Here is a 16,358-nt window from a genome sequence, read left to right as displayed (position 1 = left end):
CTTTGGTTGTTTAGAAATCAACATCATCTTTTCCATATGGCTCTTTAGCCTCTCTCCTCTTTTTTTCTTTTTAATTCAATCCCACCAAATTTGTAAAGTTGTCTAGACTTTTAAAAAAACTTTAATTAAGATTTATCTCTAGTCAATAAGGAATTTTAATTTTTCTTAATACACCTCTCACAACCAAGGCTAATTAAATTTAGTATGCAGATAACATGGGTTAATTTTAATGAATCTAATATTGTCTTAGACTTTCAATTTAGTTCACTATCACAAAATTATCTTTTTTTACTTGAGGTTTTATAATGATATCTAGGACCACTTATACTTTTTGTTCTCATCTTATTCAATAAAATGGTTTCTTTTGTTGTTCAATGGTCTTATTTCCAGCTGATATGAACTTGCAAATCAACTATTATTTGAAAGAGAAAAAAAAAAGTTTGATTCATTGAGCAAATGAAATTAAAGAAAGCAAGATGCAATATTTTTTGTTTTCCTTATATATATCTTGGTGTGCACAAATGTCAACAAGTATTAGCTCGACTGACAACTAAAAAAATGTCGAAATTATTAGACCGGACGTCATGACCGGTGTTCGTACTTAGACTCCCGCACTGTGTGTGTGTGTGAGAGTTTATAATGACTTTGTCATTTCGTCTATGTACCCAAAAAAAATGTCAAGTAATAGAAACTGTTAGCATGTTAATCTCCCTTCATTTTCCTATTTTGTAAAATTAAACCTAAAAACAATAGTACATGCTTCTAATTAAACCAAAAACCCTAATTCCTTAGCCATTCCAAATTTGATGAAAGTATCAATTAAGCTCGACAACTCAAAGGAAAACACAAACATGAAAGTATATTCCTAGGGTTATCACAAATATGACAATACTATTTTGAAGTCACCGTTAAAAGCACTAATTGTGAAGCACTTGGCCCCCCAGCCAAAAAATATGGGATCCGGATTGCTTATAATAGCAGGCTTACATGATTTTTTTGACACCAGATAGTCTCTATTATCGATTTAAAATTACATTTAATAAAATAGGGTCATGTTAAACAGTACCCGAGACACTAGTTAAGCATACCAAAAAAGAAAATAAATGACAAAATCTATAATATGTAATAAGCCAGACATATTTCCCTTTCTCTCTCCTCTCCTCATTCAACCTCATTCCTCACATTTAATTCCTCACATTTAATTCCTCACAATAATTTCTTACCTCCTTTATCTCTCCAATTCCTCACATTTAATTCCTCACAATAATTCCAACCTTATTGATTCATCACGTTTTTTTTATTGATGCAACAATATACACATTACGTTTATCTCTCAAATTATCTTGCCAATTAAATGATACAGCTATTAAATAATTGATGCAACAATATACATTACGTTTTTTTTATTGATGCAACAATATACACATTACGTTTATCTCTCCAATTATCTTGCCAATTAAATGATAGTTTTTGTATATATGGTAATTAAAATAATGAGTAAACCATTCAAGTTGGTCAAACTATCATTAATCTCTCCAATTCCGTTTATGGTATTAGTATTACTATTATTAATATTATTGTCAAATTCCGTTTATGCACATTAATATTTTATAATACCATTTTCAGTATAATTAAGTCACCCAAATACTCTCTTTTAGTTTCTGATTTTTGATAAAAAAACACATGGAATGATATTAATGCATATAAATTGTGACTTAATGAATTTTGATTCGATCATGATCATATAATAAAACATATCAATCTCATTCATTACACTTAATTAACTAAGGATATTGTTAGTAAATAACCTCTTCAGGAATTGTATATATGGTAAATAAATAAAATAAAAAAACACGTACAGAGAGAATTTTATATCCATGTGTTTTTTATTAATGCATATAATTTTATATCCATGATTACTTATTATCCTCACGTTACCTTAAAAATATATTTAAAACTTAGAGGGACTAAAACCAAATATCGCTATATTTTTCAGGACTAAACATATATTTAAAACAAGTGTAAATAACGTTATATTTTAACAATATGTTTCCAAAAAATTATTGTCTTTTTTCAGACTTCTCATTTCATTCAAAACCTCAAAATAGTTTCCATCAGATTTGACTAATTTGAGCAGTTTCCTTGATTATTTTGACTGTTTTAATTTTTTTTTTGGAAACATTTTGACTGTTTTACTTATTATATAAAGATAATGACAAAACTATTTGACGACAGACATGGGTTTGAAAGCACAAAGAATGGGAAGTTTGCTCTTAAATACCTTGCATTTCAGTACTTTGACATGCAGAAGAATTGCCGTCTGGAAGAGAGTTAGCTGTCTTCGACCTAGCAGCTTCAAACATAGATTTGTACTTCATCCATTGTGTTTTTGCCCTTTCTGTGATCAGCCACTGTCATGATATATACTCAAAGTTGTAAATTTGAAGTGGTATGACTTAATAATAAGTTCATGCACAAAATTTAAATCACAATTGAAAATATGACCTTATTGGCCTCTGCTATACTCAGTGGTAAAGCAATATCCTTAGATAATTAAGTGTGATGAATGAGATTGATAGAGAAGTTTGGTAACAATATCGACATTTACTAACAAATCAGAAAATAGGGTATGCATTTATACTCATCTGATTCGGTTTTATTATATGATCATGATCGAATCAGAATTCATTAAGTCACAATTTATATGCATTAATATCATTCCATGTGTTTTTTTATCAAAAATCAGAAACTAAAAGAGAGTATTTGGGTGACTTAATTATACTGAAAAGGGTATTATAAAATACCCATCAATTGCTAAACTCAAACAGACTAACCATCCACTTACGTTGTTGTTATAGACCGAAAACAATTCTTACAATGTCTGATCCTCACTATACACTAAAAAATATAACCAGGGTTTTATCAAAGGCTGCCAGAGACAAAAGAAGAAATATTATGTCGAATAAGAGAAAGAAGCAATCAAGTAATAATTTATATTTTATGGTCGAAATTCATTATTATTTTGTTCTGTCATACATACTTTGATATTACTCTTTTTGACAACTTTACCCCTGTTTATATGTCCAGCATCACACACTAATTTGTCAGAGTTTCATCGGTCGGAGAATTCTAATACATCTGTATCTAATACGGACAGGACACCGCTACGAAATATAACGAATGGTTACATTTTTTTTCTATAAATTAGGTATATGCGTGAATTATTTGGATTGTGATGACAAATTAACATATTTACTGACACAATTTTGTGTAGTTCAAGAGAATCCGGAAGTATGTCGTCAGAATAGTACACTTGCTAGCAAAAGACGAAAGAGGATATCATCTGAACAAACAAATAAGAATGGAGAAATTTTAACAGGTGAACGTATTTTATATTGTATTATTTACTTAAAAAATATATTCTTTTTTTTCTGTCGAAACTTAACATATATATTAGTTTGCAATTTCATACATACCGTCCTTTTTAGGTTCATCAATGAATTTTGTAACACCAACATCAGAGCGTGATAATGTTTGTTCAAGTCCATTTTTTGGAACAGGTAATATACTTATAATTCATTATCGTTATTGTTACCCAAATATTTTACGATAAACACTTGCTACTTTTTTTTTGTTACCGTTCAATTTAATACATTGTTAGGTAGTTTAACCAATACTACACCAAATTCTGAGGTCATTGATCCATCATCGAGCAATGCACAGCCAATAACGAATATGCGTAGTTCTAATTTGCCAAAATCAATCCCCATTCTTAGAATTGATTTTGCAGACGAATGTGTGATTGATTCTGACGAACAACATGACCAATTTGAAGGTAATCTATATATATGTATATGTTCATAATAGAGCTATTTTCATTCTGTAACGCAAAAAACTAATGATTGTATGTAACATGTTTTATAAAACAGACGATGAGGTTCGTGATGTAAACCCATTAATTAGATCAATGATGTATGAGATGGCTGAAGCAGAAAGTAAATATCACCCAGCATCCTTATATTTGATTATTTACGTACTTAAATTTTATAACTTTTATTACAAGCTTACTTTTTTTTTTTGACTTATCCAGTTTGTGTTGATGTTGGTGATCCATCCTTTGAATGCAAGTGGTGTTTTTCAAGAATGTGGTTTGACGAACGTGCTGAATTTAATATGACAGCGCGTAACATCGAGTTCTCTTTGTGCTGTCAGAGGGGCTTTGTTCAAATACCTTTCCTTGACAAGCCCCCTGCACTTTTGTTCGACTTAATTAATGGTACACATCCGAAAAGCAACCATTTTATTCAGAATTTCAGGGCCTATAACAGTATGTTTTCCTATACATCTCTCGGAGGAAAGGTCGAGCGAGAGAGAAACGACGGCGGTGGACCTTGGCAATTTATATTGAGCGGTCAAAATTACCATCGCATTGGCAGTTTGCTTCCTCAATGCAATTCTACGCCAAAGTTTGCACAGCTATACATATATGATACTCAAAACGAGTCTTCGAACAGGATGAAGCACTTCAGGTTAGTTTATAATTTATAGTTATAAATAGTTTTTTAATACAATTAAATAAATATCCAGTTTGTTGATTTTATATCTGTGTTGTCCAGTTCGACTGAACCATCAAAGGCACTGGACGTGAATTTAGTTGAAGAACTCAAACAAATGGTTGATGCACATAGCCGATATGCAAAAAAGTTTCGCCAAGTAAGGGACCATGTTGAACGTGGAGGAAGTCAAGACTTTTGCATAAGATTATTCAGCGGTCGTTCAAAAGACTCGAGAACACACAATCTTCCCACTTGTGATGAGGTTGCCGCGTTGATTATTGGAGATTGTAAAAATCTTGAAAAGGGTAGAGACATTATTGTTAAGAATTCGTGTGGGGAGTATCAAAGATTGTATGAAACACAAGCAATGTTTCTACCACTTCAATACCCTCTTCTATTCCCATATGGTGAGGATGGTTTTCATCTGAACATTAAAATTCGATCTTCCGAAGAACTTAATAAGACACGGCAAAGGGAATATGTATCCATGAGAGAATTCATTGCTTTTAGAATACAAGATAGAACTGTGGAATTTGGTAATATTGTCTTATCAAGGAGACTTTTTCAACAATTTGTTGTCGATTGTTTTACTATGTTTGAATCACAGCGACTACAATGGGCAAGGGATAACCAGAAAACCATAAGATGTGACATATTAACTGGGTTACAAGAAGCTATTAGCAGTGGTGAAACTGACCCATCTAATATTGGTAAAAAAATTGTGTTGCCTGCTTCATTCACAGGTGGAAAGCGTTACATGTTCAGCAATTGTCAGGATGCCATGACAATTTGCAAAAAATTTGGTTACCCAGATTTATTTATCACCATTACTTGCAATTCAAACTGGCGTGAGATTCAAGATGTTTTGAAACCCAGGAACTTGATGGCATCTGACAGACCAGATATTGTTTGTCGTGTTTTCAAAATGAAGTTGGATAGGTTGATGAATGACCTAAAAAAAGATCAGTTGTTTGGGGAAGTTGATGCTGGTACGTTTAACTTAAACAGATTCTATCTAGATTGCGGTCTTTATATTTGACATTTTTATAGTATAATTTGAATACACCATATTTATGTATAAAGTTTGTATTATGTAGGTATGTATACTGTTGAGTTCCAGAAGAGAGGACTACCACATGCACATATTCTTATTTGGTTGAGTTCACGCAATAAACTGAAAACAGGGAACGACATTGACAGGGTTATTTCAGCAGAATTACCAGATAAATCGCTTTATCCAAGATTGGCTCAAGCTGTATCTGCTTTCATGATTCATGGTCCTTGTGGTGATCTTAATCGTAATTCACCTTGCATGACAGATACAGGATGTTCTAAATATTTTCCTAAGAAGTTTCAAAAATCTACCACAATTGACGAAGATGGTTACCCACGCTATAAGCGTCGAGATACCGGAGTGTCAACTGAAAAAAAGGGTGTGCAGTTGGATAACCGTTATGTTGTCCCATACAATCCTCATCTATTAATGAGGTATGCAGGTCACATTAACGTTGAGTATTGTAACAAGTCTAATTCCATAAAATATTTGTTTAAATATGTCAACAAAGGACCTGATAGGACGACGATGCAATTATGGCGGTCATCCGACAAGAATGATACATCAAAGCCAGTGGACGAAATCAAGCAATACTATGATTGTAGATATGTTTCTCCCTGTGAAGCAGTTTGGAGGATTTTAGCGTTTGATATTCACCAGAAGTGGCCTTCTGTTTTGAAACTGACTTTCCATTTGGCCAATGAACAATCCATTCTGTTTGAAGAATCTGACGACATTGATTCTGTTGTTATGAGAAATGAAGATAGAAATACTATGTTTCTTGCCTGGTTTGATGCAAACAGACGGTACCCTGAAGGTCGAAATTTAACGTATGTTGAGTTTCCATCTAAATTTGTGTATCATAAGGACTTAAGGATGTGGAAGCCAAGACAGCATGGCCAGCAAGTGGGTCGACTGCAGTACATTCCACCTGGGGTAGGTCAATTGCATTACATGCGTATATTGTTGAATGTTCAGCGAGGTTGTAAGAGTTATAGATGTTTAAAAACGGTTAATGGCAAAAAATTTGATACTTATCAAGAGGCATGTGGTGAACTGAATTTACTAGATGATGATAGAGAATTTATTGATGCAATTACTGAAATAGGTGAGTTGGGTTCTGGGCATCAGTTAAGAAGTTTTTTTGCCTATTTATTAATTATGAACACAATGTCAAATCCTTTTGTTGTTTGGAACGCTACATGGAAGTTGTTGGCCGATGGAATTTTGTATGAAAAGAGAAACAGCTGCACAATCAAGGTGTGTATTTTACCCGTATTTAGTATATTTTTCAAATTTTTGTGCTTTTTTCCCGAATATGATTAAACATTCTTTTCAATTCTAAGTATTTGAGTTAAATATTTACAGATTTTCGGCTCAGCGATGATGATCTGAAGACTTTATGTTTGATTGAAGTTGAGAAGTTGCTTCAATCAAATGGGAAGAGTCTCAAAAAATTTAAAACAATGCCGTACCCCGACATATTGAAAACAATCAACACCAACAACAAGTTAATTTTGGATCAATTAAACTATGACAAACAGGAAATGGCCAAATTACATGAATCAATGTTGCTGAAGCTAACTCAAGAGCAGAGGTCTGTTTATAACCAGATTATGGATTCAGTTTCGACTGGTGCTGGTGGTTTCTTTTTTTTATATGGTTATGGAGGCACTGGTAAAACATTTTTGTGGAATACATTATCTGCGGCCATTAGATCTAAAGGCTCCATTGTTCTTAATGCGGCTTCAAGTGGTATTGCAGCGTTGTTGTTGCCAGGGGGACGAACAGCTCATTCTACTTTCGCTCTCCCATTTTTGTTAAATGAACAGTCTACATGTGGTATTAAATGGAAGAGTGTAAGGGCTGAACTTCTTAGGAAAACTAAACTTATCATATGGGACGAAGCACCGATGATGCATAGGTTTTGTTTTGAGGCTTTTGACAGGACAATGCGCGATATAATGTCTTCTGTTAATCCAGACGCCAATACTAAACCGTTCGGTGGAATGACAGTTGTGTTGGGAGGTGATTTCAGACAGATTTTACCTGTTGTCAGAAAGGGAAGTAGGCAAGACATTATTAGCTCGGCAGTTAATTCATCCGACCTTTGGAGTTATTGTCGTGTTCTAAGGCTTACCAAAAATATGCGGTTAGGCTCTTCCACAATTCAATCTGAGGAAGAAGAAATAAAAAACTTTGCAGATTGGATACTTTCTATTGGTAATGGTGAAACTGGTCCCGATGAGAATGGTCAATATGTCATTGATATTCCTCAAGACTTGCTTATTCAAGACTGCCATGATCCCCTGATGTCTTTGGTTAATTTTACATATCCTGATCTTTTGAGTAACATGAAAAATCCTTCATATTTCCAAGATAGGGGAATTCTTGCACCGACACTGGAATCTGTTGAACATGTTAATGATTATCTTATGTCCATCATCCCGGGTACTGAGAGAGAATATCTGAGTTGTGATAGTGTTTGTCAGTCAGATTCAAATTCAGAAATTCAGCCTGACTGGTTTACTCCAGAATTTTTGAACGACATTAAGTGTTCAGGAATTCCTAATCACAGGTTAAAACTAAAAGTTGGTTGTCCTGCAATGCTTATGAGGAACATTGATCAAGCAGCTGGTTTGTGTAATGGCACTAGGCTAACTATAACTGAGTTGGGGAATAAATTTATTGGTGCAATAGTAATTACAGGAAAAAATGCAGGAGACAAGATATTTGTGTCAAGGTTGAATTTGATCCCTAGCGATCCTGGACTACCATTTAAATTTAGGCGCAAACAGTTCCCACTGACTCTTTGTCTAGCAATGACTATAAACAAAAGTCAAGGTCAATCGCTATCACAGGTTGGTATATATCTTCCTAAGCCAGTATTTACTCACGGCCAGCTATATGTCGCATTATCAAGAGTCAAATCTAGAAAGGGTCTGAAGTTGCTCATACTCAATGAAGAAGGTGCAGTCTGCACTACCACTACAAATGTTGTTTATCGTGAGGTTTTTGATAATGTTTAGTTTACACTCATCTTCATTTAATTTAGGCCAATAGACTTATAATTATGTGATATTTATCGTCATATTTTTTATAATGTTTGGCTAAATGTCGTATTTTGTAGTTTATATTATAATTGTATCTGATAGTTATTATCGGTTTATTTGTTTGTTAACGATTTCATTCATGTTTTGAATTAATAAGACATTATAATCTCCGCTAATGTTTTTCCACCTCATGTGCTTCAAAGTTTAGACTAATACAAATACTACTCAACATCCTAGGTTTTCAATTAACACTATGTTGTATATAAACTCATGATCGCAGCATCAAACCACACGAGCATGCCTTTTATGACATAGTGTTAAGTCAATGCTGTAATGACAACCATGGCAAATTTCGGCACTTATTAGTTAATCAAGATTAAATTCCTAAACCAAAATCATAGAAATCAGTACCTTCTTTTTACGGTATTCAGGTGCTACTGCTGATGCGGCTGCACCTCAGACTGCTAATAAACATCCCAAATCCGTGATTATCTAATCTGCCAAAATATTGCTCATCTTATCTGCATATAAATTAACCAAGAAAATAACACATAAATGTGAGATGAGCAGAAGATTTTAGATGAGGTGATTAAATATGGTTAATGATACATTTGATTTTTCTATTTGACATCTAAATATGTAAATTCCAGCTTGGTCGGATAAACGTTCAGAAATTGATTTAGTGGTGGATTTGATTCCAAATGCACAGAACCAAATATTACCGTGCGACTCGATGCATTTGACAGTGGATGAGAGTTCCGCCGGGAAGGAATTCGAACGTTTTCATTTTCCTCTCTTCATATCCTCACTGCCGGCGCCGTTGGCACCGCACCTTCTTTACCAGAATCTGTCCTCCCCATTCTAATGGTTATACTTTTAATTACTAAGTGCAACCCAAGATGCAGTATAGAGAAAATTGAAGGAAAAAGATGAAGAACTTCATAATATTGGAAAATACAATTTGATGCTTCAAGAGAATGTGAAGAGGTTAATAATGAAGAATTAGATTTGGAGAGAGATGGCAAAAACGATGAAAACAGGTTTGGGGAAAGATGAGAGGGTAGATAATATGTTGGTAGAAGGTAGATAAAGATGAGAAGGTAGAAAATATGTTGGTGGGAAAGATGAGATGTGAAACCTAGCTGAAAGATGAATGTGGTTGCTGTTGTGGATCACAACTCATAGCCATGTCTTTTTTATATTCTTTATCTATTTGTTTTTTTTTAATTAATGGTTTTATTTTATTGGTTTATTTGGACAATTTCTGAATTTCCCTTTTAATAATGTTCTATTGGAGGAAATAGGGATCTCTCCATTTTATATTGTATCCATTTCTTTCATTACCAAAGTTTTTAAGTGTTTTTGTGTGTATAAATTAAACTCACAATGAAGAACCTCTGTTTACTATATTTAGCTGATATAATAACATTTCATTCCTCCAGCAACTAGGTACAGTAAGTGAAAATGGATAAATTGAAGCATAATGGTATATACTAGCATCTCCTCTCCACACTACTATAATTATGGCGTTAATACAAATGGAACAATATGAATGGGATTATATTGGAACAACTATAAGTCAATACAAAATCATAAAAAATGAAAATTTGTGTACCTGGGTTTCCAAGTTCTCAAACTCTGCCAAAACTTCCTCTTCATCTTCTGCTGATATTTGCTCCCCAAGTATTGCATGAATTTCCTTCAAATTCAACAAAATATTGTAAACCATCAGCAAGTTTCATATATAAACAAAATAAAATAAAATGCAGGAGATGGGAATTGCCAAAGAAAAAGTAGCAGCTCACTGACATAAACAAAAATAACAAACAAAAAAAGTGTGGTCGATTGAGTAAGACTGAGTAACCTAACCTTTTACGACAAGATGGATGTTCAACTGCAATTAACGATGGCGGAACACGATGAAAAAGAATGCGAATTTTAAGGAATCGAACTTCAAATACAGTAGTCTAGGTTCAATTGGGAAAGATGGTTTTAGGGTTTCAACAAGTTCTCTAGGTTCAATTGATTTTTAAGGGCTGAGTTTAAATGGTATTTTGGGTTTAATCGATTGGGACCACAATGTTATTGATCTATAATATATAACAATCAGATTCATGGTGTCAATGGAGTTGAGAGTTTTTGTTTTGAATAACAAGTTGAGGTTTTGTTGAATGTTGCAGACGATGATGGACTCAAGAAGGGAGAGAAGCGTGATACCTTGCTACGTGGTGGCCACACAGTCACTGAAAATCAATTGTCTTCGTTGGTCACATATGGAATTGGAGATGATGATGGGTCTTAGCATTGGAGATGTGTTTCACATTCGGTGGTTGCAATTTAGAGGAAAAATGTTTTGTTTTCTAACGGCGTTTATCAGTGAAAAGAAATAATCCAGGTGTTAAAATTCTATTGGAAAACAGTAAGAACCGGACCTATGGAATTGCATCTAAGTTTTGTCCTTTTTTTTATTACTATTCTGCACCCAAATGAAATATGAACTCATAACCATGTGTTTTTATCTTCTTTATCTATTTTTTTTTTAATAAAATTAACGGTTTTATTTTAATAGTTTATTTGGACAATTTATGAATTTTCCCTTTAATAATGATCTATTGGAGATATATATATATATTACTGTAACTAATATAATGATTTTTAGTTTTCAACGCAATTTATTTAGAAACTTTTAACTTCTACTTGGTGACTTAATCGTAAATGTATTGATTTGATTATTATTTTTTTTAACAAATTTATTGATTTGATTTTAAAACACAAGTTTTACCAATTGTCAGTTGGTTCAGTGGTGATTGGCGCTGAATTTGGTAGGGACTACTGTGGTTCGATCCCCGCAACTGCGATCCGGAGGGAGCTGGAATCACTTGATGTCAGAACTGACCCCGAACCAAATTAAACTGGTGGTGAAAAAAAAAAATTTGTCAACTAAAAAAAATAATCAATATAGTTGATCTGATTCGTCCTTAAATATATGATTCTTTTGAGAAATTTAAATATCTTAACTAAAATTAATATTTATTATATTCTTTTTTAATTAGATTATATTATCATTTAAAAACTATAATCAAAACACAAATATATAATTCCTCCGGTCACATAGGCATTTCAAATTTTACTACATGTGTAGTGAACAAATTCCGGTGTCTTAAAAAAAATTAACATTTTAGTCACTATTATAAGCAAAAGTTAAGTAAATGCGATTTATATTGAACATATTGATTTATGCATGTTAAATTTATATTATTTTTTTATTTTTTATTTTTAAATTTAAAATATATTAAAATGTTTTTTTTTTGTCATATTTTTCCCGTGCTTGGCACGGGTCCGGATACTAGTTAATAATAAGGGAGGATAACTTTTTACATGTTTAAAGCATTGAATGCATAATTTACAAGATCAAATTTTCATATTGATATCATTAACTAGTATCCGGAGCATTGTTTAGCATTTTCCATAAAAATAACTATAAACAATTTCAGTCATTAATTTGAGATTGAATAGCAGAGATCCATTACAATACTATGTTGTAGCAGCAGAAAATCCAAATCGAAAGGGGCCGGGGAGAAAATCAGGCGCCGGGGAGAAAATCAATTGTGAATGACCTTTTTAATCAAAATGTTGATTAGTTGATGTATATGGATGAACTCAATTTGGGCTTGGGCTTTTTATATTTTTTGGATCATCTGGGTGGCATTATGACATTTTGTTATAGGTGTTTCTTTTGGTGTCTCCCCGAAGTTTTTCAACATTATCTGCTACATAAATAGTAGACAATATTTTTTTTCCAAATTTTTCATTTTATAACATCCACTACTTATGTAGTGGACCAATTAAAAGGAACAAGAGCAGGGCGCGAGAAATATAGGGGCGCCAAAAGAAATCCTTTTTTTTTTAATCAAATGGTTTAATTAGCCTGCATAACATTTGAACAACTTATGACTATATCTTAGCTAGTTTATATTCACATCAACACTCACATAGTTAGTTTCATAAATTATTTGAGTTTTTCCTCCTTTATCAAATCCAACTTTTTCTCTACACCTTCATCATCCTTTTCATATTTTATCCATTTTCCAACCCCTCATTGTAGAAACAACAGAAAATCAAAAAAGCATCCAAAGCAGTTCAAGAAACCTCATTGCTTAACCCACAAGCATTCACCCTAAAAAAATTGAGCTACCAAATTCGTTTTCTCAATCTTGCTATTGTTGCAAGCAGGGGCGGATCCATGTAGAGACTATGTGTGGCTATAGCCACACCAGAATTTTCAGTTTTTAATAGGTGCATATACATATTTTTGTTATTCATTATATTATATATATGTAGAACCGTTAGATTTAATCACAAACATTCTTTTAGTCTAGTGGTAAACTAGCGCCCCATATATCCAGCTGCTGTGAGTTCAATTCCTGCCAGTTCTCATTTTGGCTTTTAATTAAATCTTTTACAAATAAATTATTTTGTTAATATTGTTATAAGTTGACTAAAGTTACTACACCAAATTAAGTTTTTTTTTAATGGATCTCAATAGCATATTAAATTATTTTAAACGTTATTCAAATATGCAACATTATTTTGAATGAATTTAGACGTTATTTGACAATACAATATTATTTGAATGTAAATGATGTATGATTGTATGAATTTCAATACACTTGTATCTCCGTTATGCCGGCATCATCAGGTGGATCTCGTGCGAGACGGTCTTTTTTGCAGCTTGTGGCTCGCTTGTGTTTGGGTGATATGGACAGAGAGAAATTATCGGTTGTTCAAAGGCTCAATAGGCACACCTCATATTTTATTGGACAAGATCAAACTTTTCTCTTTCAGGTGGTTGAAGACGACGAACATCACGTTAGCTATAAACTACCATAGTTGGTGGTCTAGTCCATTGTTGTGTTTGGGTCTTGTATGATTTTACTTTGATTGTATCTCTCTGACTCTCTTGTATTTTTATAATCTACCTTGGTACGCCTTGTGATGGAGAGGCTGTTAGTGTTAATATATATCATTTTGGCTTCTTCAAAAAAAAAAAAAATTGATTCCTTTACTTTCATTTCTCCTCTCAACTCTACAACTACAAAATTTGATTTTTTTTGTTCTTTGTTATTTTTTCCTGTGCTTTCTAGAGACAAAGCTATTTTTTCGGCTAATCTACAAGCATGGAACTTTTTTTCAACTATAAAATTTATGAACATGTTTTTTTAGCCACACCAATATTTCAAGTCTGCATCCGTCCCTGGTTGCAAGAATTCATAATCATTGTAAAGAAACCAATAAATTCAGATCATCTATTCTTGGGACTAATTTACCGGAAAACTCGAGAATCTTTGTTGGAGCTGTTGATGTCAATGTTGTTCATCGCATGTTCGGTTTGGTAAATTTCAAGATGTTCTCAAAGGTGCCTAGAAGATTGTTCGGATAAATGTCAATGGGGTTGAACCAAATTTTCATGTGTCTTGATAATTCTTGGGAGGCTTATTTTGTAAAAGAAGAGGTGGGTGAGAAAATTTAGTGTTCATCCTCTATTCTATTTTCATTTGGCTTTATGAAGAAATTAAATATGAAAGCATTGATGCAAGTTACATAATATGTAACAGTTATTTATCCAACATCATTTGATTCCACAACTCTTGGTTTTGTCAACTAAAGATTCAACATGTCTTGATGAACAATGTAATTGAAGAAATGGCCTGGAAATCTGTAATGCTTGTCTCTTTAAGCTCAGATTTATTTCATATGTACTATCCTTTCTACCATGTACATTTTTGCGGCCTTGACATTTTCGACTTTTAGATCATTCTTCCTGTGAGTTTGCAGAACTGTAGTTACTGTATCTTCATTAGTAGGTTTATTCAAGCAGTCTTGACATGTGCTGGAGACTCCAGCAGCAAAGTAGTCACAAAGTTTCAAAGTCAAACACAATGATTTTTTACATTTACAGCGTTTGCATGCCCCCTCCTTCCGCGGTTAGATATCCCTTTTCCTCTCCCATTTGGGGATACTCTGACAGAAATCGGCACTATCCTTTTCATGTTTTGAACCAGAAGAAACTAGACCAACCACTACAAGAAAATATTCATTTACCGGCGAAATTTACTGGTGGTTTTGGCCCTCAGTAACTTACTGGCGGCCTAAGCCCCCAATAATTAATCCAAACCGCCACAAACTTATAAAATTATATTTAATTACGAAAATTTGAATTTATTGGCGGTCCTGGCCATCAGTAATTGTCTTGGACATTACCGGCGGTCCAGGCCTCCACTAACTAACCAGGAACAATAAAAAAAAAAAAAAAAAACTGGCGCCTCAGACCTTACTGGCGGCCTAGGCCGCCACAAAGTTTTGGTAATTTAAAAAAGTAGCCGTTGGAGGACTTAGTGGCGGTTTTGACCGCCGGTAATATTTCTTGGAACACGCCCAGACATTAATGGCGGCCTGGGCCGCCGCAAAGTGGTTGGAAATTGAAAAAAAAATAACCGTTGGGCTTAGTGGCGGCTTTAACCGCCAATAAGCTCCAAGAACAGATTTCCACGAAATTAATACCCCTCTATATATATCTTCCTTCACTTCACAACTTTCATTTCCTACAATCCTTTCTCTATCTAAAATTTCTCCAACATCTCTCTAAAAATTCTTAACTCTAAAAATTCTCCAACTTTTTATCATTTCACTCTTGTTTTTCTTCATTTTGGTAAGTATTTCTCTAATATTCATGCAAGTTTAATATTTGATGTTTATATTGATATGATAAATTGTGTTTATGCTAATAGTTAGTTTTTAAATTTTATTGTAGCAAGTGTTATTTTGTCTGGCGATTTGTACATAGGAGTATAATGTAGACACCACTTTTCCTCAGCATAAAAATGTAAGTTCAATTTTTTTCTTAAAAAAACTTTATGAGTTGTTTTGTAATGTTTATATATATTTTTATTAATAGTTGTTTTTCTCTTTTTTATTTAAAGATTCATGGTTGGTTCGTCCGTTGTCGTGGTTGGGAGCTTAGTTTAAATAACTCCAAGTCAGACACTACCCGGCACAACAAGTAAGTAATATTATTTGGTTTGTATAATATATATGTTTGTGTGATTTTTTAAAGTTAGTATTTTTTTTGTTATTATTAAAATATATTGTTGGTTAACATGTTTAATATGATTTTTTTTAAAGTTATTCTCGCCGGTTATATGTTTAATGTGATGTTTAAAAGCTATATTTTTAATTTTTGTTAACAAAATTATTAGATCGTGTAAAAAGAAAAATAGTTATTAATATTTAACTTAACCACATGCATGTAAAATGATAATTATGTTTTAATTTTTATTTAAAAAAAAGTGTTAAAAATAATAAATAATAATGTTTTATTAATTAATAAACAAAATACGAAAAAACAATATAATTTTCATTTAAATAAAAAAAACGTAATTTAAAATAAATAATTACTGTTTTATATATTAATGAAATAAATACATGTCATATATATAGTTAATGTACTTTTTAATTGAATTATTTTAAAGTCAAATAATAATTCTGTTTTAATTTTTGTTTAAGTGGAAAATATTACATTTTTTATAAAAAAACAACAATTATGTTTTATATATTAATAAACGAAATACTAACAATTTAATTTTTTATTTAAATAAAAAACGTTTTTTTAAAAAAATAATAATTTTGTTTTATATA

The 16,358-nt window shown here is 32.5% G+C and overlaps 1 long non-coding RNA gene across 1 annotated transcript; it reads right to left on the bottom strand.

Annotated features, from left to right (window-relative positions):
* Positions 1-1,978: 1,978 nt before the first annotated feature.
* LOC123924780 lies at positions 1,979-11,275 on the bottom strand. The gene is made up of 4 exons (XR_006814839.1): positions 10,533-11,275; positions 10,279-10,362; positions 9,075-9,184; positions 1,979-2,411 (listed from the first exon to the last, which is right to left on the bottom strand). It is a non-coding gene; the product is annotated as an uncharacterized LOC123924780 (long non-coding RNA).
* Positions 11,276-16,358: the final 5,083 nt, after the last annotated feature.

Source organism: Trifolium pratense, linkage group LG4 (genome assembly GCF_020283565.1).
Source record: "Trifolium pratense cultivar HEN17-A07 linkage group LG4, ARS_RC_1.1, whole genome shotgun sequence".
NCBI lineage: Eukaryota > Viridiplantae > Streptophyta > Magnoliopsida > Fabales > Fabaceae > Trifolium > Trifolium pratense.
This window is presented reverse-complemented; position numbering and strand designations above follow the sequence as displayed.